We start from the raw sequence: 24,724 nt of genomic DNA on the forward strand, positions 1-24,724 counted from the left end.
GGCAATTGGACAGAATCTATCAAGTTGACCTAGCAACTCCACTCCTAGGAATTCATCCTACAAATACCCTTGGGTAGATGAGAGAAAAGGCATGAATGACGATAATCATTGCAGCACTATTTATAACATGAAGGGGCTGAGAACTTGTTAAAGGCCCATCAATAGAACAGTTAGGTTGGGGCAGATCTATACAATGGATTTTTTGATGGACTTAGAAGGGGAAATGAGGCACATGAAAAACAGATACAGGTCTATTCTTAAAAGCAAGCTTCTACAGAGTGTATAGCAAAGAGCCAATTAAACAGAAATACACTTAGGCACGCTTAGGCAGATAATTTCTGTTATCTTCCTTAAGATCTTCGAAAAGACACATAAGTATTTGATAACTTTGCTTGCATCTAGGCCAGGAATTGAAGGCCTTGGAACCCAGCAAGGAGGAAGATTCTTCTCTATCAACCTTTGAAAAACCTCTGGAATATTCAAGTGTGAATTTTTGCCATTTAAAAATATATATAAAATCTAAAAATAAAATAACTTTCTCAGTGGTCTCCACACTTCTCTGTTTTCAACACAAAACAAAAAGCAAATGCAAGTTCATTGTATTCATTATCCTCAATTCGCAGTGGAACTCTGTGGATTCCCCCCAGTCAGTCTTCATCTACAGAGACAGGCCCAGGCACTAAATATGCTCAGGACATTGAAATCTTTTAATAAAAGTAAATTTCAAAATTAAAGTGTTTTCCAATCTCGTTGGCATTTTAAAATTTACCTGCTCAAAACTGAGAGTGAAGACAAGGGTTGGGTTGGGGAGGCGACCAGGAAAGGGGAATCTGAGGCAAGCAGCCTCCATTAGTTCCCACAGGCCCCAGTGGCCTGAGGGTAGAATCTCAAGTACTCCACCAAATGCTCACAGGTTCTGCAGTAAAGGGGTTCAGGCCATAGGCACCTCAAGAGCAATTTTTACATCCCCAGAGGACTACTGCTCAAGCCCTTAGTGAGGAAAAAGTCAAATAGCGCCTTCTGGGGTTCAGGGATTTAAATAAGATAGCAGAACGAACCACTGCACATTTCCTACACAACCTGAACTGTAACCAGAAGCAGAACTAGGTCTGCCATCTTCCTGCATCTCCACAAAAAAATCAGCTCTTAATCTTTATGCCTGCCATTAGTCTAGAAATAATGCTTCTTCATCTTCTCCCAGCTTCATCCCCTGGACAAAGGACGTCCTGCCATCCTGGCCATCAAAGCTCAGTTAACAATGCTCTCATTTGAGCCATCCATATAACTTATTATTCATTCAGTAAATATTGGATTAGTGGGATGGGATCTCTGAGTGCTAGGAGCACACAGTGAGAATGATGTTCCTGTGTGGAATGGAATCTATTACAATACTCTGAGGCAGTGAGGCAAGGTGGGGGGGTACAGCCTTCAGATCTCAGGGGGAATCCCACTTTTGCTGGCATTGGGGAGCTGAAGGCCTATTCATGGATGAAGTGTGGGGCATGAAAAATCAACAGTATTGCTCCAGGGGGCGAGTAGGAAGCAGGAGCCTAAACAAAATTGTAGGAGAATGCATGGTCCCCATCCATTTCCAGAAAGATCTTGTAGCATCAACACTTAAAGCTGAGTGCTAATTTACTTTTAACAATTATGTTTCTCACAACCTTTTGCTTTTAAATAAAACATCCCCCTTCATACTTAAACGACAACTACCTAATTAGAATTTTAAACTGAAAGTGCTTATCCTGAATTACCTGTAGGTGAACAATTTTCCCCACTTATGTAGATATTTCACTAATACACAAGTAGGTACACTGAAGATGATAGTGTGGACTGTAAACCTGGAAAGGTGACCCCAGAGCCAACTCCCAGACAGCCACAAAGCAAAGTTACCTGATAATCATAACTCTTTAAAAATCAAGAGCAGCAGAACATTCTTTGATACCTGTGCTAATTAACCCCGCAGTTCCCCATATGGCCTACCCCACATGAGATGTGCTGTCTTCTCTTCCATGAAAACGGGGCTATAAATTGTGATGGAGATGAGACGTTTCCCAGTGTGATCTTCTCCAGTCTTCCTTATGCTTTCCTTCCTCCTCTCAAAGTGATTGACTGTCCCAGCGTTCTTGCCCAAGGCAATCTCTGAGATACTGGGCAATTATTCAGTTTCGAGTTTCACCTTAGTGCCATTACAATTAAAGGGGAATTGGATCCAAATTATCAATGACTTAAATCTCTGAAACTTCCCATACTTTACAGGGAATTAGCTCAGATGGTAGGGAACGCGTTTAGCTCTGCAAGAGGTAGCGGATGGATACCTCGCATTCTCCACAGTTATGCAATGGCTGGCATCTTGAAGATCCTACTCCAGGTTGAGATCTTCATGATCTGTTCTTTCATGCTTACATATGGTGCGAGACTAGACACCTGTAGATAATGAAAGATGACGGAAGTAGAGGACAGAGGCATGGATCCTGATATTTAAGGCTATGATACTTCAGGAGTAAATTCTTGTGTATTGAGCCATCCCAAGCACTTCTCTTCCGCACCCTGCTCTGGATGGAGAGAAGCTAGTTCCAATGATGGCCTTAACCTGGGAAACAAAGAAGGTGGCTGACCGGTGCCAGACAGGTGAGAGAGTTTGTAGGGCTCAGGTCTCTGAGTGAGATGGGCCTGGGAGGGAGGCAGAAAGAGTGAAAGGATCAGTGAAGGAGGATTCTGATCCCTACTGCAATCTGTAGGAAAAATTGACGTGGGTGGAGAGGAAGCAAGGTCAAAAACTGTGATAGGTGGTTAACACCGGAGTGTCCGGAGTGTAGCAGTCTGCCATGTCACTGGGATGACAGTTCAGACTTAAATCCTTATGAAGGCCTAGAAAATTATAAAAGTAATGAATACAATTTTTTAATTCCAGGATCTGAGATGTTTTTTCCTTCTAGTTTTAGAAGCAGAAATATGCAAAATGGGCAAAAACTTCACAGCTGGATATAGTGAAAAGCAATCCTATTCTCATCAATTCTCAGATTCTGGTGGAAGTCAAGGCAATGAAGGGAAGGGAGAGGGGCTGGTGGTTCTCCCCACTGCTGAGCAGAAGAAAAAAATCCTTGCCTTTCCCTGTAGCTCACAGCCTTTCCTCTCCTTCAACCTGACCTAAGTACACTAAGACATCAAGAATCCTGTCGGTGATGTTCTGAACATGAAGGGACCTTGGGAAGTGGGGGTCCTTCAGTAAAACCCACAATGATCAATCCAGTGATTCATGGTCTAGAGGAAATAGGTTGAGAAAATTCTCACAGTATGATTCAGTTTGCAGCTACCTACAACTAGGGAGCTGATCACCTTCCACTGAGAACTTGTTCAATCTTGCTCCAGTTTTGACAAGATTGCCTCCCTCTCAATTATTTAGGCTTCAACTCAAATGTTACTCTCCAGCTAAATTAGTCCCCTTCATCTTCTTCATAAAAATAATCTGTATTGAAGAGTGTGCTGGTTTGAAACTGTTATGTACCTCCAGAGAAGCCATGTTCTTTTAATCCAATCTTGTGGGAGCAGACCTACTGCGGGTGGGACCTTTTGATTAGGCTGTTTCCATGGAGATGTGACCCCGCTGATTCAAGGTGGGTCTTAATTGCTTACTGGAGTCCTTTAAGAGACAGACATTTTGGAGGAAAACACGGATGCTAGAAGAAAGAAAATGCCTTAACTAATGCCAGAAGGACCTAAAGGAGCTTAAAGAGCCATTTTTGAAACCAATCTAAGAGAGAAGGGCCAGTAGATGTTACCATGTGCCTTTCCATGTAACAGAGGAGCCCTTTTGCAAATGGCCTTTCTGGAGTGAAGGTATCCTCTTGTTGCTGCCTTAATTTGGGCTTTCCATGGCCTTAGAACTGTAACTTGTAATTTAATAAATCCAATTTGTAAAAGCCAATCCATTTCTGGTATGTTGCATTCTGGCAGCTTCAGCAAACTGAGACAAAGTGCTTCACTAAATTATTGCTGTACTGTCTTTCTCTTTTCTAGAAGGTAAACTTCCTGAGCCATTGTCTTATTCTTTCAATTTCTCCCCAGTGTCTAGAGTTAGACCAGGGAATCTGTGAGAAAGGGAGATTCTGGGAGAAAGAGCAGAGAAGGAACAGCTGTGGGTTTAAGAATGATTAGTTTAATAAGGAAAAACTAAATTATATTACATTATTTTCTCAGTTCAAGTTGGGTTCTAAGTGGGAGAAAGAGTGAACTAAAGGAATCTAATATCTGTCTGATAGTTACAGGCAGGTAGGATAATTCATAACTTCTAACACAAACCCATTTCCCTCATGTCACCGGATACATTGATAAATGTGTTTTGTCTTCCTAACAGTAAAATGAAGATTAAGGATATGGATTACAATTAAAATAATGTCACGGTGTAGCATTTCTTACACTTAACGTGTCTCCATTTAAACAAATTAGAGAATAGAATTTGAATGTTACATAATAAACCAAGTCATATACAGTGTTTTGAATCTCAGTAACATGTTAATTGCTTCATTAAGCATGATAATAATTTTAGATTCAATAATTAACATTGAATTTTTATTTGATATTATTAAATTAAAAAATTTAAAAATTAATAATGGAGAAAGATGAAAGGTGGTAAATTCTATTCCTTTTTATAAAATGACAAATATACACACATGTAATATTACATACAAATGTATAAAGTGTAACCATGAAGTTAAATGTGAAAAAGTCATCTAAAAACTTAAAAACCTATAAATAAAAGATTATTTCTTAATGTATGATAGAAAAATCATTAAAGTATAATATCAGACGACTTAGAAAATAATGAAAATGACATGTACTGACAAATTTTATATAATTTTTCAGAGTATACTTAGATTTTAGATTCTAGACTTCATGTTTTAAAATTATAAACAATAAAATAAACAGTATAGTTAACAAACGAAGTAAGAAAAAGTAAAGCCAGGAGGATAAACAGTGAAGATAAATGTAGTAATTAATGAGAAAATAGCAATATCTGGTTAGTCTATTGGAAAAAAAATCATTTGTCAAATAAAAAAAGATGGACAGAGCCCAAATGTCTTTGGTTTTTTGCTCTGTTAAGGAAAATGCATCAGGGGATGCTGAGGTTGACATTTTCAAAGTGTGGTAGATAATTTATCATAACACTAATTTGTGTTTTCTCTAATTACTGCCCTGAGCACAGGGAAGTAGATAAGTGGAACAGATCTAAGGCGAGCCTAAGGGGAGGCTGAGATGAAAGCAGGGCCTCTGTGGGCAGCTGAAAAAGCAGCCTGGAAATACCAGATATACCAGGTACCAGGGGTACAGGGAGGTCCTCAGCAGAGCCAATATGCTATAACTTTCTCTTTTCACTTCTTCCAGACTGGGCGTCAGTTTGCAGTCTGTTGGGAATCGCCCTTCCCAGGGGCGCCTCAGGTCCAGAGCGTCACTCCGAAATCTTGGGGTCTGGAGTCTTAGGCTGGAAGGCGCCAAAGCGCACTGGCCTAGAGTCCAAAAGCAGGGGCTGCCCTGGGGCGCGGGGCCGCCGCCGCCCCCTCCCTGCCTGCCTCAGCCCGAACAGGCACTGAGAGCGCACCGGGGGGAATTGGTTTTTGCGTATTTGTTTCCATCTCCAGGAGCTTCTGAAACGAGAGAAATAATCTCGCATCAAATGTGTGGCACATGGATCGAGCTCTGTTTCCTTTGTAAGGTGAAGGGTTCCGAGGCATCGCCGTTGAAATGTAGGGCAGGGACGGTGAAGCCGGGATTCCGAGAAGGTGGGTGCAGAGAGAGCCTCATGGACTCCTCCCACCCCACCCCCACGCACACCCTTTCCTCCGTGGATTTCTCCCGCGTCCCCGATGGTGCGGAGCCTCTCCTGGGTTGACTCTGGCGCTGGCAGTCCCCTCTCCGAGCCAGGATCTCCGCAGAGGCCCACAAGTTCCCTGGGGCCCTGACCTCCCCGGTGCCACCACCCGCCTTCGTCGTCTCCCAGGCTAAACCCCGCGGCAGTCTCGGGCGCCAGGAGCAGAGGTCTTCCTCTCAGCGTTGACACGAGCTTTTCTCGGCCCTTCTCACGGGGTCGGGGCCCCTCCCAGGGGTCGCCAGGGCCAGGACGCCCGTCCCAGCGGCAGAGCCTCCTCCTCTCCCTTGCGCGTTCTCTGTCTGCCCAGCGCCCCAGGTTCTCCGCGTGGTCTCCGTGCTCTCTGCGGGCGCGTCACGCCTGGAACATATGTAAAAACAGAAAGAAACCACCCAGAAAATAAAAAAGGTGCCAATGTTTCCCTGTTCTCTAGGTGTCCAGGGAGTTAAAAACAAAGAGAAAGGTCAGTGTTTTTCACATTCAGGCGTGAAGTTCCAAGGTAGCCAAATGCGAGACAGTGATTACGGCCAAGGAGGAGCCGAGTAGCAAAGCTGGAGAGGGGGCGGGAAGCCTCTGCTCCGGAGCAAATTGAGGACTACTTGAGCCAATTCCATACGCAATCGGATTTCTAGGCCAGGGGGGAAAAAAAACACTGCCCTCTCTGAGGCTCGAACTCAGGACCTTCAGATTATGAGACTGACGCGCTACCCACTGCGCTAAGAAGGCGCTGCAAATCACCACCCGACTAGATCAAATAGCAATTATGTAATAGCTTTTCCCGAGAAGCGTGTTTCGTGGATCTTTCGTTTTCTAGACTCAAGGTCGCCGGTTCTTGATGTTTCCAACCCAGCCCATGTGGGTTCCTTTTCAGCCCGGCGTTCAAAAGAGACACACCCGCAGCCGCGCTACTCTCACCGAGTAATTGTGCCTGACCTCTGGCTGGTACTTACCTTTTTATCGCCTATGGATCTGAATGTTTCCGTACTTTCAGAAATATCAATAGTTTTTAATTTTTTCTCTTTTTTTTTTCTCTTCCATGGTCTCTTCTGTTGGACTAGAAGGAACTCACTAAATACTAGTTGATTGAATGAACGGATGGCTCACAAACATGTCAGCAGTCTACTACAGTTATCTTCATTTAAATCTGCATTTCCACCTATGTCGCCTGAGATATTACTCTTCTAAATATCATAAACTGATTTTATGTCACCATGTCTTTTCATCTCTATGTATCAAAATATTTGAAAGATTTTATTCACATCATTTAATTTTGTCCAATTTAATTTTTACCATAAATTTGCATTTCATTATCTCCCACCTTAGTGATGAAACTGGACTCAGTGGAATTAAATTAAATCCATAACTTCCAAATGGTAAAGCAGACCTGGAAAGCAGGTTTTTCTGATTCCCCAAACTGTACTGTTTTCTCCACTCCAGCTCATGTTCGCTCCCCTATTCTTCTTCACATCAGCATCATTAAGCAAATAGCTATAGAATTATGGATTCTTTGATCCATTCAACAGACATTTACCCATACCTGCCATGTGCCCTGTGCACAGGTTCAAATTTCCAGGACATTTTTTTACTTCCCCCTCAAATCCTCACAAATACCGTGGATCATCGGTTGTCAAAGTGTGGTGCCTGTTTCCTGGAAGTCCAGAGGCACTTTAATGGTGTTTGTGAGAACAACATTTTCATAATACTTTCAAGACTTTATTGCTACATTAAAAAAAAATAATCTGATGGTGCAGAAACAAAGATGAGTGAAACTGCTGGTGCCACATATGAATCAAAGCAGTGACAGCAAATGGTACGACGAGTCATTGTATCCATAAGTGCTGGACATTCAAAACAAAAGAAAAAAGTTTTACTTAAGGATGACTGTGATGATGCAGTAAAAATTATTAAAGTTATTAAATCTTGACTGTTAAGTACATGTCGTTTTAATATGCTGTGTAATTAAATGGGAAGTGCAGATAGAACACTTCAGTGGTGTGCGAAAGTATGATGGTTGTCTCTAGGAATAACACTTGAGTGATTGAGTCGTGAGCTGAATTATTTTTTATTTAAAAGAATAAATAACAGGCAAAATCATGATTATTTAGACTTCAGTATTAGGCTGACATTTTTCTCAAAAATAAAAAAGTGAGTCTCTCACTTGAAAAAAATAATTGACAGCACTTGTTTTCAATGACAAAATGTTAGTTTTCAAATGAGAATTAGCATTTAGGAAAATTAATTAGCTTGCAGCTTCTCAATACTTGGGGACTTTTCTATTGAGATTGTTAATAACATTAATGAATGGTCTTTATTTTTTTATATTGCATTCTGAAATGTTTCAATATTTGCAAGTTGCAGTGAACCAATATGACCAAGATGCTACAAAATCATTCACTGGTAAAAAAAATCCTTGCAAAGTTAATGGTATGACTTCAGATTGTACACTGTAGCCAAATTTAAGGAAGTAGCTGTCAAATTTTGGTGTAAAATCAAAGAAGAATGCCAACAATAACCTGAAGGCTAATAAATATTCCTTCCTTTTCTAACTATATATCTGCATGAAGCCAGATTTTTCCGCACATGCTTAAACTAAAACATTATATCTCAACAGTTTGAATGTGGAAGCAGATATACAAATTTAGTTGTCTTTGATTAGGCCAGTCAGAGTTGCTAAATTATGTTATTTAAGATAACATGTAATGATTTAATCATTATTTTTAGAAAAAAATTAACAAATATTTTTAAATCTTGGTTTTAATTTTTAACATCGTAAATATTGATAGATAATCCACAAAAATCTTTAGGTTTCACAATAATCCTTATGAATATTAAAGGATCCTGACACCAGAAGGCTTGAGGATCACGTAGATTATTCCTGCACGAACTGTCTTGAGTCTATCTCTTCGTTTTCATCCCATTCTACTCCTAACTACTGAGCACATGGTCTGTGGCAGGCACTGTACTAGGCCCTGGGGATTCAGAGGGAATCGGGCCACCTCTGACTTCAGGATCAATAGTTCAGCGCTCCCAAACGTCCTGATTCTCGCCTCCCCCCAGTTTCATTTTGATAATGTGACTCATGCTCAAAATTGTTTCATTTTTCACCTCAGATTTCTGGATTTTTTTTCTACCTTCCATAAGTATTTTAAAACTCTCCTCAATAAACAGGCCTTGCACCTTTCCTCAAACTGAAATTCCCACTTTCATGCTGGTCCATAAATTCATGATTTCTTCCAACCTCCATCCTTCAAGGTCCATTCTTGAGTCCTTCATTCTCATATGATTTGGCTTTTTTCCTATGGACCCATGGCAAGTATCTTATGGTTTTTGCCATTATGGCATTCAGTAGAGATGTACACTGTCTTTTGTTAATCCTCTCCATCTGGTTATCACTGTATCCACAAGCATGAGTTGTCATCTAATACCTCACATATGCATAACTATTTATGTCGTCTGATGAAATGTCTGATGCTGAGCCCTTCCTGGTCCTAAAGGTAGTGAGTGGTAAGTTTCAGTCAGTCATTATCTTCTTCACTCAGGTTCATGCTGAGTATATGAGATCCAATGCAGGTCTCAAGAAAAGGAGGCGTTACGGAAGTCATTTATATTCAGGAATTGTAACCCTTATACCTAAATTCTGAGATAATAACCTGGTCGATCCCAAAAACTTCAGGGATTTATGTAACAACTGCGATTCAGAGTTAGAGCTCTGAAGCTGTGAAAGTCAGCAGTACCCCACACCGAGACTGTTTACAAAGTTGGAACGGGATCAGATATAAAGGAAGCTGATCTGGATAAGGACTAAGGTAGGTCAGAACACAGGGTAAAGGATGATATTGTCCATATTTTGAAGCTTCAACTTCTGTGTGAGACCAAGGGGAGACATGCTTATTTGGCGGAAAATTTATATTTTGGATACCACATTGCCGAACTTAACTGGCATGGTCAGTTTAGCTGAACATCATAAGTACATGGAATTTTGAATAGGGTGTGAGATTTTGTTGGTTTGTCCAGGTTAGTGTGATGCCTTGATATATCCCAGAGTAATTTGGGCAGTGAATAGAGTATTTGTGAAGTCTCCTTGGTGGATTGGGGAGAAAGGAGGAAATATTCAACCTCCCCATTTGGAGAATTTCTGAAATCCTCGCAAGCAGTGGGGTCAAGCAAATCAATAGACTGTCCTCAACCTTGGGATTCACTCCTATGATACTTATTCCTGCAAAAGATAGGCTAAGCCTACTTAAAATTAAGTCTAAGAGTCACACCCAAAGAACCTTCTTTGTTGCTCAAATGTGGCCTCCCTCTAAGCCAACTTGGCAGGTGAATTCATTACCCACCCGCCTACGTGGGGCATGACTCCCAAGGGTGTTAATTTTCCTGGCAGTGTGAGACAAAACTTCTGGGATGAGCTGGGATCTGGCATCACGGGATTAAGAAAGCTTTCTTGACCAAAAGGGGGAAGAGAGAAATAATAAAGTTTCAGTGGCTGAGAAACTTTCAAACAGAGTTGAGAGGTTATCCTGGAGGTTATTCGTATGCATTATTTAGATCTCCCTCTTGATAACAACTGTATAAAGAAATAACTTTTACAATGTGACTCTGTGATTGTAAAAACCTTGTGTCTGATGCTCCTTGTGTTCAGGGTATAGACAGATTAGTAAAAAAATATGGATAAATAAATAAATAATAGAGGGGATAAGGGGTAAAAAGAATTGGGTAGATGGAAATACTAGTGGTCAATGAGAGGGGGGTGTGAGGGGTATGGGATGTATGAGATTTTTCTTTTTGTTTCTTTTTCTAGAGTGATGCAAATGTTCTGGGAAATGATCATAGTGATGAGTACACAACTATGTGATGATATTGTGAGCCATTGATTGTACACCATGTATGGACTGCATGTGTGCAAAGATGTTAATAAAATTTTTTTTTAATCCAAAAAAAGAAAAAGAGGGAGGAAGTAATGCTAAACCATTCCTGTTTCTGCTCTCTCAATGGGAAGCCCTATAGCATCCATGCCTTGGGATGACTTATGCTACAGACTTGGCAGTTTTCCTTTTAGGAGCTCCTTTTCCAATGAACTTTTTCTCTGAGGAACTTTTGTCATTTGTCTTGGCCAATCTCAGTAAGGAATCTCTGTGTCAAAATTTTCATGGATACTTGAGATGGTCTTCTCTCCTTCCATATTTGGTGTAACATAGCAATGTTTTTGCATTTTTCAAAATCCCCCAACTCTTCATCTTTGTCACCAGTTATGCATGTACCTACACAGACTCTCTCAGCTCTGTACCTTCGTTATCTTTCCCCAAAGTTAACTTGGTGAGAACTTGTGCCCAGAGACATAAACATTAAGAAACAGTTAACTTTGTTAGCAGCACATGCATGCCCTCTCTTGGCTCTGTGCCTGCTTTGTCTATGCCCACTATAAAACCCTGCTTCCCCATCTGATCACTGCAGAACACTTTCAGTACTGAGTTCTGTATTGACTGCCATCAGAGCAACTTGAGTCCTAGATTAATTTCTTTTTCCACTCCTGTAAGTAAGTCCCTATAATAAAGGTTCAAGTTTCAGTCCGCGCCCGGTGTTTTCTTTGGTCTCTCACCTGAAAAATGCCCTTCAGGCTGGGACAATTGGGTGAATCACTTTTTCTAATTTAGGGAAGTCCATTTTTTCCTCTTTCATTCCTGGTCGTTAACATCTCTTACAGAACCTCTCCTCCACCTTCCATCCTCTTCAGACTCTATCCAGTTCTCTTTTGGTTTAGATCTTTGGGGGAAAAAGATCCTGGCTTCAATCACTTTCTATTTTGCTGCAGACCTCCATGTCTGCATGGAAGAGATAGCTAAAATGAGAAAAAGTCATACATTTCTTTCTCAAAATATATACCACAAATATAACTGCACATAATAAACCAGGGATTAACTACTTTCTGCTCTGATTTCAAACAGCCTTTATGTTACGGTTTTGTATTAGTTTCTGGGCTGCTAAAACAAACACCATACACTGGGTTGGCTTAAATAAACCATGGGAATTTATGGCCACCTACTTTGAGGCTAAGAGAAGTTCAAAATCGAAGATCAGCAAGGCGTAGATACATTCTCCCTGAAGACTGTGGCATTCTGGGGCTGGCTCCCGGGGATCCTTGGTCCTCTCTTCTGTCAAATGGCAGTGCACATAGGGAGGGGCTTCTTATCCTTTCTCTTCAGAGTTCCTTTGACTTCCAGCTTCTTCTCCAAGTGGCCTTCTTTCTCTCTGTTCCAAGTTTCATTCATTAAAGCCCAACCTGATTCAGTTGGCCGCAGTTAACTAAAAATAAACTCCCCAAAAGGTCCTATTTATAATGGATTCACACCCACAGGATTCTGATTAAGAACATGTTTTTCAGAGGTACATAATTCAATCTGTCACAGGCTTGTTAAAGAAGGTAAGTGGAAATTATTGGCCTGAGCCAGATGTTTTTCTCAGGGTGAAAGTTGCTGGGATACAGGCTTTTAAAATTTTATTTACAGTTTCTGAACAGAAATTGAAAATGTCAAGTAGCTTCTTTATGTTATGCACATATTTGTATCTGTCAGATGTGTTTGGAATATCCAAACAAGACATTTTCAGGTTCCTGAAATATCATTTCTTATTATGATAAAGCCATTATAGTAACAAAACTTATTAATAGATAGATAGATAGATAGCTACATAACTTTATCAATTAGTCCTCTCCAAACTGTGATATGTGACATTATATCCTCTGGGATATAATGCAGAAAATGTATCTTGGTTTTTATTTATCATTTTAACTTAACTAAATGGGACTTACTCTTTTTCTACCTTCATTTGAAGAATTAGGCCATTTTATGACATCCCAGTTAATACAGTCTCAGCCCCAAAATTAAAATGCTAAGTTCCATGGAACACTCTCAGATTCAAACTTGACCTGACAATCAAACTTTTCTCTTCACCCACTGGAGCTGTTGAGTTGGAGGTACTTAGATGGTTGGGAGGGAAAATGTCACATCCATCTTTCCCTACACTGAACTTCTGCCCCTCCCTTGCCATCCTGTTGACTAAGGTTCTGACTTTCCCAAGTTTTCAGTGTGGTGGAGAATCAGTTAAGACAGGGCAGGGAGGGATGGAGAGAGGGGAAGGGTTGGGAGTATAGAAGTTGGGGGAGGGAAGGCAGAACAAGAAAGTTCTGACTTAAATGGTGCTGTCTTCAGTGTCAGGATCTTTGGCCTTTCAGATGTTTGAATAAGAATAACTCTCCTATCAACACCACCGGAGACTGGGGATTTTCACTTGCATTTCCCTTGATGTCAATGATGAGTACTCCTCCACTTCCTTCTTGTGACTGTTTTTTCAGTCACTGTGAAACTCAAAGTTTCTTCTTGCTTCTTTTTTTTGAGTTCCAGTCATCCTTCCACAATGCCCATTGGGACTGGTTCTAAACTGACCTATATCAATGCTCTCCCTTTTCTGTTTCCCACATCTATTTTATGGAAATACTCATGTTAAGTTTTCCCTGAAGAACCCTAGGCCTGCAGGCCAATCCCAATGAAGGGCCAAACTCAAGTCAAGCTGCCCATCTCTTGCCTCTCTAACACCCATGCAGCTCTCCACTTTGTCTCCCCCCACCCTTTTTTTTTTTTTGTATGGGCAGGCACAGGGAATACAAACCCGGGTCTCCGGTATGGCAAGCGAGAAGTCTGCCACTGAGCCACTGTGGCCTTCCCTCCACCCCTTTTATGTTGTTGTTGTTGCATGGTCCAGGTCTCCCATGTGGAAGTCATGTCTCCCATATTTTGATGTCATTGCTTGGCTTGTTGGTAATCCTCCTATGCAGATTAGAAAATGGACAGAGATAACTCAATTTTCACTTTTGTGTGTGCAGAATGTGTGGGAATAGCATACCAAGAGCTCATTCATTTTCATAAATGCTATCTCAGTTGCCACTGCTTTGTCCTACATGGATGCTGTTTTCTCCCTGCTCAGGACCTGAAACGTCTTGCCAGGCTCCCCTACCTTCCCCCTACCCCAGACACCTTCCTTGCCTTGGCAGGACTTCAACATCTCGTTGAGCTAAAATCCTTGTCTCACTAGGGCTCCAACTCTGAACTCCGGGCCCCCTTTTTCTGAAACATATTCCTTCTTCACTCTGAATAGGTTGAAAACTAGCAACAGGCTGCCATTCTCTGTGCACATCCTTTTCATCCTACACTGGCCTGAAACCCCATACCACCCTCCTACATGTATAGCATCATCACCTGGCAATGCTCTGGGACACCACAGCTCCACAACTGTTGCACGCATACCTACCTTCTTCTGATACACTAATAATTTACTACAAAATTGTTCAGAAAAGGAAGGGAAAGTGAAGTGGAATGAAAGGGACCGAGCATGTCATCTGTAAATGGATATAGTTTTACTTTTTCTTTCATTTGAACGCCTTTTATTTCCTTTTCTTGCCTGATCATTCTGGTCAGTGAAAGCAAGTGTCCTTGCCTTATTCCGGATCTTAGGGGAAAAGTTTCAGTTTTTCACCATTCAGTATGTTAACTGTAGGCTTTTCATAAATAAACTGTACATTATTCTATTCCTATTTTTGGAGGGCTTATCATAAAAGGGTATCAGATTTTGTGAAATGCCTTCTCTGCATCAGATGGAATGATCATGTGGTTTTATTCTTCATTCACTAATGTAGTGTATTACATTGATTGATTTTCTCATGTTGAACCACTGCCTTGGGTTTCCAGGCTGCTAAGACATATATAGCACACAATGAATAGGCATAAATAGCAAGAATTTATTAACTCACAGTTTCAGAGACTAGAAGGTTTGTTTTCTCTCGGGGTCAGTAGAGTTCTAATTGTCTGGTGATTCTTGGGGTTCCTTGGCTTGTATCTCTGCTTCCATTCTTCAAGTGCCAATATTTACTTTTTTCTCTTCTATGTTCCATTGACTTCCAGCTTCCAGCTCCTTTCCATGACTTTTTCTCTCTATTTCTGAATTTCTCTGGTTTATAAAGGACTCCAGTAATCTAGATTAAGGCCAAACATTATTCACTTAGGTCACACCTTTACTAAAATAACAACTTCAAGAGACTCTATTTGTCATGTCCATAAAAATACAGATCAAGACAAACAATATGTCTAAATTGGGGTACATAATTCAATTGACTATAGTTTTCCCTCTGGACCCTAAAAGGAAATGTTCTTCCCATATGCAAAACACATTCACTCACTCCCAATATCCTAAAAGCTCTAAGTCATTTCATAACAGCTTTAAGTCTAGTCTCAACAAAATCAGTTCTGGGCATGGTCCATCCTGGAGCAAAATTCCTCTCCCTCTGGCAGACCTGTGACGCCTAGAATAAAATGGTGGGACGGGCATAACATAGACTTTCCCATTCATTTGGGAGGAAAACTGGAGTCATACATCCCAAACAAGGTCAAAACCCATCAAAGCAAAATACATTAGATCTCAGAGCTCTAAGAGTTAACTTTACCTTGATACTTTGTCCTCTGGGCCAGCTGGAGTGACAGCGCTATCCTTTCCAAGCACTTGTACAGTGGCCGTGCCCTCCCCAAATGCTGGTGCCTAGGCTCCACTGTCTCCAAGCACTGGAATGGCGTCGTAGCTTTGCCTGACTACTGGGGGGTGGGTACCACCCTCCCAGACCATTGAGATGGCAGAATAATTCTTGGGGCAGGAGCCTTTCCCCCTCCAAGAGCCAGGGCAGACTGCAAGTGCCCTCCAAGCACGGGGGTGAACCTATCCTTTCCATACACATAGGTGGGTGGCTTTCTTGACCAGAAGATCTCTTAGGCCTAGCTTTCTGTGGTTCTTCCTTAGGGTCATTAGTCCTTCAATTAATCTCTTCTCTTTCCCTTTCTATCCAGGCTGGCAGTGCTTTCTGTTCATGCAAAATATGCAAAAAAATTAAAAATTAAAAAAAAAAACACCTAAAAACATTGCATGCAGTTCAAGGGGGGGACCAAACCATCAGACAAAAGGACCCTCAATAGATCTTTCCTGGATAACTGTGTTTCCAATTCTAATCCTGACCCTCTGAGATGGCTGACTTCATCAAAGTTCAGCCACATCCTCTTAAGCAAAGGGTTTTTCTGCTTAAGCCTCATGTGAAGTCTTGTTTTCACTTCCTAGAAGCTCAGAGACAGCCCAGGCAGAGCTACTTTTGGCCCTAGTCTTGGAGCCTGCTATCTGGATAGGTCGAGATATATTCACTTCAATATAGATCAATATATAAATGTGTTACCTATATGACATATCTCTTTGTATTTTATGCCCTGTCTTAGAAATCTTGGTCTAAGATTTAATTGTTAGTAAGATAATGTTTGTATTCTCCTTTAGTTTGTTAAAGCTGTCAGAATGCAATATACCAGAAATGGAATGACTTTTAAAAAGGGAATTTATTAAGTTGCAAGTTCTAAGGCCATAAAAATGTACAAATTAAGGCACCAACAAGAGGTTACTTCACTCAAGAAAAGCTGATGCTGTGCGGAACCCCTGAATTAGCTGGGAAGGCTTGTGACTGGCATCTGCTGGGGTCTCTGGCTTCTGGATACCTCTGTCAGCTGGAAAGGCACATGATGATACCTGCTAGCTTTTTCTCCTGGCTTCTGGTTTCATAAGAATTCCCTGGGGGTGTTTTCCTTCTATATTTCCAAAGGTCTCTGACTGTGTGGGCTCTGTTCATTCTAAAGATTTTTCAAAATGGTTCCTTCTTAAAGAGCTCCAGGAAGCAACCCCACCTTGAATGGGTGGAGACACATCTCCATGGAAAATATCCAATAAAAAGTTGCCACCCACTATTGGCTGGGTCACTTCTCCATGGAAACCATAAGAAAGATCCCACCCAGCAATACTGAATGAAGATTGAAGGACATGGCTTTTCTGGAGTACATGATAGTTTCAAACTGGTACATTCTACCCTTTGGACCCCCAAAAGACATGTTCTTTCCAAATGCAAAATACATTCATTCCATCACAATATCACAAAGCTTTAAGCCATTTCAATAAAAGTACAAATTTACATTTCTATTTGTACAATTGCACATTGTACAAATGCAGTACAATGTCAGAAACAGTACAGAATCTCAACAAAGTCATGGTGTGTCCTAAGGCAAGATTCTCCTCTGGCTGTGGACCTGTAAAACTCAGACAGAACAAGTTATCTGCTGCCTATACAAAGGAGGGACAGTCATGGAATACATGTTTCCATTTCCATGGGGAGAAATTAGAAGGAATACAGGGATCACCAAACCCAAACAGTTCTGGAAACTGAAGGGCAAACTCCATTATATTTCAAAATCTGAGAGTCATTTACCTTCAGAACTTTAAAAAGCAGTAGTCTCACTATTTCCAAAGGCCTATGCAATGGCCCAGTTCTCTCCAAATGCAATCTTGGGGGACACTGGGGAGATCATTTTTTCTCAGTTCCACCCTCTTCAAGCATCGGGGTAGCACCCAATCTCTCTGCCATCTCCAGGGCACACACTCAACCCCCTCTAAACAATGTGGTGACAGCAAGGCTCTCCCCAATCTCCAAGGAGCTCCAAGGCTCTCCACCTTCTCCAAGGCCTTAGGAAGCATAACTCTTCCAGAGCATCGAAGTGGAAGGCCCACATCTGCCTTCGGAGCAAACTCATCCTCTCCAAGTGCTTAGGTGGGTCCACTCTCCTGGCCTGAGTTTTCTTGGCTTCAGACCTTAGCTTTCATGGTTTTGCCTTGGAAAGTATTTTTCCTTCAATCTGTCCTTTTTCTGTCCCTTTTAGTCCACACTAGCAGTGGTTCTGTTTATACAGCTCCTATAACACTCTTGTTGGTTTTCTATGTAGTATGCAGGGGTCATAACCACTAGACAATAGGACTTTCCACAAATCCTTCCTGGATAACTCCATCTCCAATCCTGGCTTTTTCTGAAATGGCTGACTGGTTGCATGTTTGGTTAAACCCTCACATGGGCAATTTCTCTGGAGTCTTCCTTTCTGGAAGCCCAGAATTTTCTACATCATCAATTTCTAGTTTCCTCCTACCCAAGAGTTCAGTTCTCAGCACATCTCTTTCCTGTCACATTTTACCATAAGCTGCAAGGACAAACCAGGTCACACTTTCACATTTAATTTGAAAATCTCTTCTGCTAAATATCCAAGTTCGTGGCTTTTGAAATCTGCCTTTTATCTAAAACTAGCAGTCAATTTTGCTAAATTTTCTGCTACTTTAAAGCAAAGATTACCTTCTTCCAGTTTGTAATAACACATGCATCATTTCTGTCTAAGGCCTTAGAGTTATGTTTCTACTAACAGTCTCTTCAAAGCATTCTAGGCCTTTTCTATCAAACTCCTCACAACTCTTCCAGAATCTTCCCCTTATCCATTTAAAAAGCCATTTCAACATGTCTGGTATTTGCAAACCACAGCAACACCCCTCTTCTCTGTACCAAAACCTGTTTCAGTTTGTTAAAGTTGCCAGCATGCAATATACCAAAATAGAGTGGCTTTTAAAAAGGGAATTTATTAAGCTTCAAGTTTACAGTTCTAAGGCCATGAAAATATCCAAATTAAGGCACCAACAAGAGGATACCTTCACTCAAGAAAGTCTGATGCTGTCCAGAACCCCTCTATCAGCTGGGAAGGCATGTGTCTGGTGTCTGCTGGGGTCTTTGGCTTCTGGACACCTCTGTTAACTGGGAAGGCACATGGCAATGTCTGGTAGCTTTCTCTCCTGGCTTCTCATTTCATAATGATTCCCTGAGGCTATTTCCCTTCTGTAGTTCCAAAAGTCTCAGACTGTGTGGGCTCTGTTGGTTCTGAAACCTTTTTCAAAATAGGTTCCCTCTTAAAAAACGCCAGTAAGCAACCCCACCTTGAGTGGGTGGAGACACTTCTCCATGGAAGCCATCCATAATTAGGCAGATCACATCTCCATGGAAATAATCAAAAAGATCCCACCAAGCAATATTGAATGAGGATTAAAGAACATGGCTTTTCTGGGGTACATGACAGTTTCAAACAGGCACATTCTTATATCTTATTCTCACAGTTCTACTGGCTTTTTACTTTATATCTAAAATTCGACTGCGTGATTTTTTTTTTTTAGAGTTTGAGGTAGCATTAGATATATTATTTCTAAGTGGCATTCCCATCGACCCACTACAATTTATTGAAATATCCATTCTCTACCCAGTGCACTGAAGTGTCACCTTTGTCATCAGTCAGATGATCACTCAGCAAGGCTTTAGAGATGTCAATGGAAATAGCATATAATCCATTTGGTTTATTTCTAGATATTTTAGTTTTTATATCATTGTAAATTATTTTGCATTTAAAAAATTCATTTCTCAATTGATTTTGCTACAGGGTAAAAATACAATTAAATTTTTATTTTTTAATATCTGAAAACTTTGTTATATTTGCTTCAAATCTTTTTTTTCTCCAAGGTTGTAGCTAACAATTACTAAGGAGCCATTATTTATGGTCTATATCCTGACTATTTTTGATGGTCAATTTGCCTAATCATTTTAACTTGCAAAATACTTTTGGAATGAAAGCAAAGTACCTTCAATTCTCTGTTGCCTTCTTTTAAATATTTGGATTAGTTTGGATCCCATTTAGGACTCTTTTTTTATTTATGGTTGTCCCACCAGCCTGAGTTTTGGAAGCTGTCTTATTCAGAAAATAGTTTGGGGGGCATGACCATTTTTCAGTTTGGAGTTCAAAGTGCATTTTGTTGAAAGCCATTTTTGGCTTTATTCTTGTTGGGTCAATTTGCCTTTATTCAATGGGTGCCAACAGTCAAACATGGGCTCTGGCTCATGGTTTTTGATTTTTGCATTATACATGATGTTCTAGTGAACTTCTGATCTTGCTTGATGTTGGGATATGTACAGTCATTTCCTTTCTGAAGCAAACTGGGGTATGTTCTGGGTTTGGTGTAGTTTGCTTTCTGATCAATAACAGATGTAACAGTACTTTAGTTTCATTTGGTCTTTCATGTTTACCCCTGTTAACCTTTATGTCCTGGTCCTTGGCCAATGGCTTCTTTGATGCCTGAATCCTACCACGTGTCTGAACAAAGTAAGAGAGAACTGTTCTTGAGAGCCTTTCTCTTGGTCTTGCAAGTTCTGCTCCTCTAGAGAGTTGCTGTGACAAAAACATCTGTAGGGTGGGAACTCTATTTTAAAAAGACACAAAAGAGAAAACCTATATTAGTGGTGGAAGAATTAATGGATGGCATTAGAATAAGGAATTAAAGTAGCATAATAAAGATACTTAAAGTCATAAAGGAAGATAAAGGAAACAAGATGCTGAAATTAAGGAGTTATAAAGAACTAATCAGAGATGTTGGATCTGGATAGTAATATTTGAATAAAACAAACTCAATACATGGGTTGAATAAGAGAGTAGACACTATACCCAAAGATCAAATTAGTGAATTGGGATATTAGGTCATAGAACAATCCCAGAAAGCATTACAAAGGTTTCAAAGGGTAGAAACTACAATGACTTTACCAAATATAATGAAAATCCAGTCCCAGAAGGAAAGGGAAAATAAATAAATAAATGAAAACGTTTGGAGAAATACAGCAACACCCTTGTGCTGAGGCCTATGAGAACTGGTGGCCCGGGATTGAGAACCAGCCTCACCCACTGCTTCGGTATAATCCTGCAATTACTTTAGTGTGAAAATACCTGACCACAAAGCTGACCAGAGCAACTACAACTTCTACATCCTCTCTTCTCTCAGTTGCTTTGAGCAATTCCAGAAGGCCAAAGCACAGATATGTTTCAGTTCATGGTAGAAGGAAACATTAATCAAAGGAAAATGATGAAATTGTCTCCAAAAGAAGATGGGGCAGCCTGGCTCATTGCACCAACTGGGTTCTAACGACTCCCTCCATCTGTGCACTGGGACACGGAGTGTATCTGTACCCTGTTATCCTTCCTGCAGCTGGCCTCTTAGTGATCTTTGGAAAGAAATGGATCAGACAGCTAGAAATAAAGTGTGAGACTGTCTGATCAGATGTAATCTTCAGGAGACGGAAGACAGGAAAACTGTTGAAGATAAAGATGTTAAATTTGACAGAAATATTGGCCTTATGGCTTTTTAAAAATATTTGGTTAAAGAAAAATTTGGCAAAAAAAATTTAATTAAAACTATATAAAGAAATGACTTGCTTAGATGAACCATTTTTTTTTTCAAAGGAATTGGCACTTTGCAATCCTCTGTCTCAACCCTCACTGAAAAACCAACCTTCCTTCTAAAATTAGGAGGGAGCCAGACTGAACACTTATTTCCTAGTATTGCTTTCTTCAAAACAGAAATCTTAGTACTCAGCAAGTAAGGATGCCATTCTATACAGAATTTGAGGGCAGCTACTTGCAGTAAAGAAAAGGACCTCTAGAGAACATTTGATGCTTTAGAAGTGTCAGTTCTTTAAAGGAGTCTGTGGTTAGTCCTTGTAAAATATGAGACTTCATTTATAAAACAGATACGGTGATGACTTGTGCTTCAGATACAATGCTGTTTTATGTGGGGCACAGACTGAAATAAATATCTTAACAGAAATACCTACTTATGAGAACGCAGGTTTTTAGGGGACTTGTTAAAGAAATATCAAACAACTTTGTGAAAGGAAAGTTTAGAAAGTGAATATGAAACATTTGTCATACCATCATGCACATTGGGCTATTTGGAATATGTGCTTATTTAGATGAAAAATATGGATAATAATGGAGGACTTATACTAACGTAAACTCTATTTTATCAATTGACTGAAGAAGTCTAAAGATGGAACATCATACTAATGATGAGAAATGAGTGAAAGATTGAGTAACTTGAGCCTAACGTTATCATACGGCCTCAAAATGTATATTAGTTGCCACTTAAATATGGTTACATTGATTAAATAAACAAGAAAATTGTGGTTTGTCTTTTTACTCTGAAAGCATGGAGATAGAAAATAAAAAGAATTCTCTTCAAGCCTTTTTTTCATTCATAAATGATAAGCCTAGGATTCAGTAATATTTCCAAAGATAATAGTAGTGACGGATCTAAAGATTGTAATGGGCTAACATTACAGTGAATGGGAGAGCACCCATCAGTGATCCCCCCATAGCCCAAAAAAAAAAACAACTCATAGTAGGAAGTTGATTTGTTAAGAAAACGAAGAATGAACTCTTAACTGAAAACATTTAGGAAGTGATTAACTGCTACATAGACAGTTAAAGTGTTTTCTCCCAAGGACAGAAACTTTTATAACACAGGGCCCATACCAAAGTCTGATACTGGGTAACTGTACTAACTAGGGTTCTCTAGAGAAACAGAATCAGCAGGAGATATTTGTAAATATAAAATTTATAAAAGTGTCTGACTTAACCGTGGTCATGTAGAGTCCAAGGTCTGTAGGGCAGGCCACAAGCTGGCAGCTCCAGTAAAGGTCCTCAATGAATTCTCAGGAGAGGCTGGCTGGCTGAAGCAGGAAGAATGATTGTCTCTTCTAAATCCTCCTTAAAAGCCTTCCAGTGATTAGATTAAGCATCACTCACTGCAGAAGACACTCTCCTTAACTAATTGCAAATGCCAAAGTGGTCATGATTGAAGTCCATGAAATGTCCTCATAGCAACAGACAGACCAGTGCTTACCTGATCAGATAACCGGGCACCATCACCTGGCCAAGTTGACACATGAACCTGACCATCACAGTAATCATTAAAAAAATTAGGCAACTGTATTTTGTGTTTTGTTTGACAGGAAATTTTATATTGGTTGTTCTAAGTTGTCTTCTGTAACTATCTTTATGCCATGCCTTTTGTTTCCCAAGAACCTTGAGTTTAATTATGAATGTATTCATGTTCTCCGACATAACTAAGCATCTTATTACACATGATCCATCTGACTTAAACAAGGGCAGTAGACATCTCATCAAAACAACTATCATATAAATTACCTGTAGGTCCCCCAGTGTGGATTATGACATTGTTATTTAGTAATCTTCAAATACTGACTTTGCTTGGAGTCTGAGTTCCCAATGGTATAAAACTAAATGAATTATTTATCATCCCAGGAATGTTGAATTGAGAAAAGGAAAAAATATATTGTTCTATTGAAATAATGAGAGAGCCAGAGTTTGGAGTTGAGAGGTGAGTTACCCTGTGGAATGGGGGACCTTCAGGCCTTTGTGCTGAGTTTGGAAATCGGTAAACTATTGAGTTGATTTCAAGATAAAGGGAAGTATTTTAAATTGTGATTGAAGGGACTGAATCTTGGGAGATCTTTGGGTTCAGGTTGAATAATTTTTTCACACTTAAGTATTAACATAATTTAAGGACTCACTATATTCTTATGTCAGGAGCCCAATTTTTATCTGAATGTAAACTCGTGTTTCCTGAGAAGGAGGAAATTTTTCACAGAAGTGGAACGTTGAGTCTGAACAATGGACACCACTGAGTTTGAGGATAGTCAGGAATTATAATCTAGGGTTCACCTGCTCAGAGGTTTCAAAGTACAAATCAAGCAGTTGGATTGCAACAAAAATCTTACTATTCTAAGAGTATAGTGAACAGGAGATAGAAAAAGGGATGGCTAGTAACCTCATCATTATAATGGGAAAGAGAGTTTGGATCCATCTAGAAAATCCACGTGAAAACTCAAACTGAATGTTTATTTTAATCCACACTTCTTTTCACAAAAGAATGGTTTCTCTTTTCGTGTATCAAAAAAATCCTTATATCTGTTTGTCTTTATAAAAGAATTCCTTTTTTTTGGCAAAGAAACAAATAGGCACTTTATAAAAAATTGCTGAATAACTGGACTAATGAACTGAATGTGGGGAATAATTTTAAATTTTGAGGGCATCAAATTTGGTACAACAGAATGAAAGTAGTTTTGTACAAATATCTTTAGGGGGATTTAAAATATAGCTTAGATGAATCAGCCAATGGTCAATGGTGCAAACTTTGAGTTTAACCAGAGTTTTAGTAAATTCCCTAAATTTTTATGTTGGAGGAAGTTAGTAAATCCACCAAATAATCTCTTAATGCCCCTCAGCAGAACTTTGCTGAGATTATTCATATTTGTCCTGAGGAACCTCTGGTAGTCAAAAACATTTCTTTTCAGAGCAAATGGTCTAGGAGCCCCTCCACAGTAATAATCAGCTTTCAAAGACGTTAGAATGAAATGAGAAAAACTCCTGAAAATAGGATTTAATTAAAAGCTAAATGGAAATGCATAAAATTATTTAGTTTGCCGAAGTAGAGCAAAGGAGAAATATAACATTAAATTTTCCTACATGTTACCAGTCATGCCTCTAAGTGATATTAGGGTAACTAAAGCTATCGACAGACTATCCATAGAAACAGCTCTTCCCAACCTTTTCGCTGAAGTAAGTGATTTTTCTTTCAAGAATAAATAATAAAAATAAAACAAAAATCTAGTGGACTGCGGTCCTCATTATTATTTTAAACGCGGACCACCCTTCTCCAGGCGGCTCGTTGGTCTAGGGGTATGATTCTCGCTTCGGGTGCGAGAGGTCCCGGGTTCAAGTCCCGGACGAGCCCCGTCTTTTCCCAGATCTCAAAGATGGAAACATTCCGGATCCGCAAAGGCTTCAGATTTACCTCGAACTTCCTTCTGGGCTCGCTGGTCTGCCGCCCCCTGGGTGCTGAGTTTTACATCAGTCATTCCCCCCATCTCGCCCGCGTCCTCCCCAAAGCCCGCCGCCGCGGTCCCGGCGGTGGCCAGCTCGCCAGGACAGCGCTGGCCCAGGTCTCCCGCAGACGCCCTTCCCTGGTCACAGTCAAGCTGCAGGGTGGGTGTGCAGGGGTGAACGAAGGAAATGTGGTTTTGCT

At 40.3% G+C, this 24,724-nt stretch overlaps 2 non-coding genes across 2 annotated transcripts; one reads left to right on the forward strand and one right to left on the reverse strand.

The window, feature by feature from the left end:
• Positions 1–6,519: 6,519 nt before the first annotated feature.
• Positions 6,520–6,592, reverse strand: TRNAM-CAU (transfer RNA methionine (anticodon CAU)). Its single transcript has one exon. It is a non-coding gene; the product is annotated as a tRNA-Met (tRNA).
• Positions 6,593–24,361: 17,769 nt separating this feature from the next.
• Positions 24,362–24,433, forward strand: TRNAP-CGG (transfer RNA proline (anticodon CGG)). The gene has a single exon. It is a non-coding gene; the product is annotated as a tRNA-Pro (tRNA).
• The last annotated feature ends 291 nt before the right edge of the window (positions 24,434–24,724 follow it).

Source organism: Tamandua tetradactyla, chromosome 25, assembly GCF_023851605.1.
Source record: "Tamandua tetradactyla isolate mTamTet1 chromosome 25, mTamTet1.pri, whole genome shotgun sequence".
Classification (NCBI taxonomy): domain Eukaryota; kingdom Metazoa; phylum Chordata; class Mammalia; order Pilosa; family Myrmecophagidae; genus Tamandua; species Tamandua tetradactyla.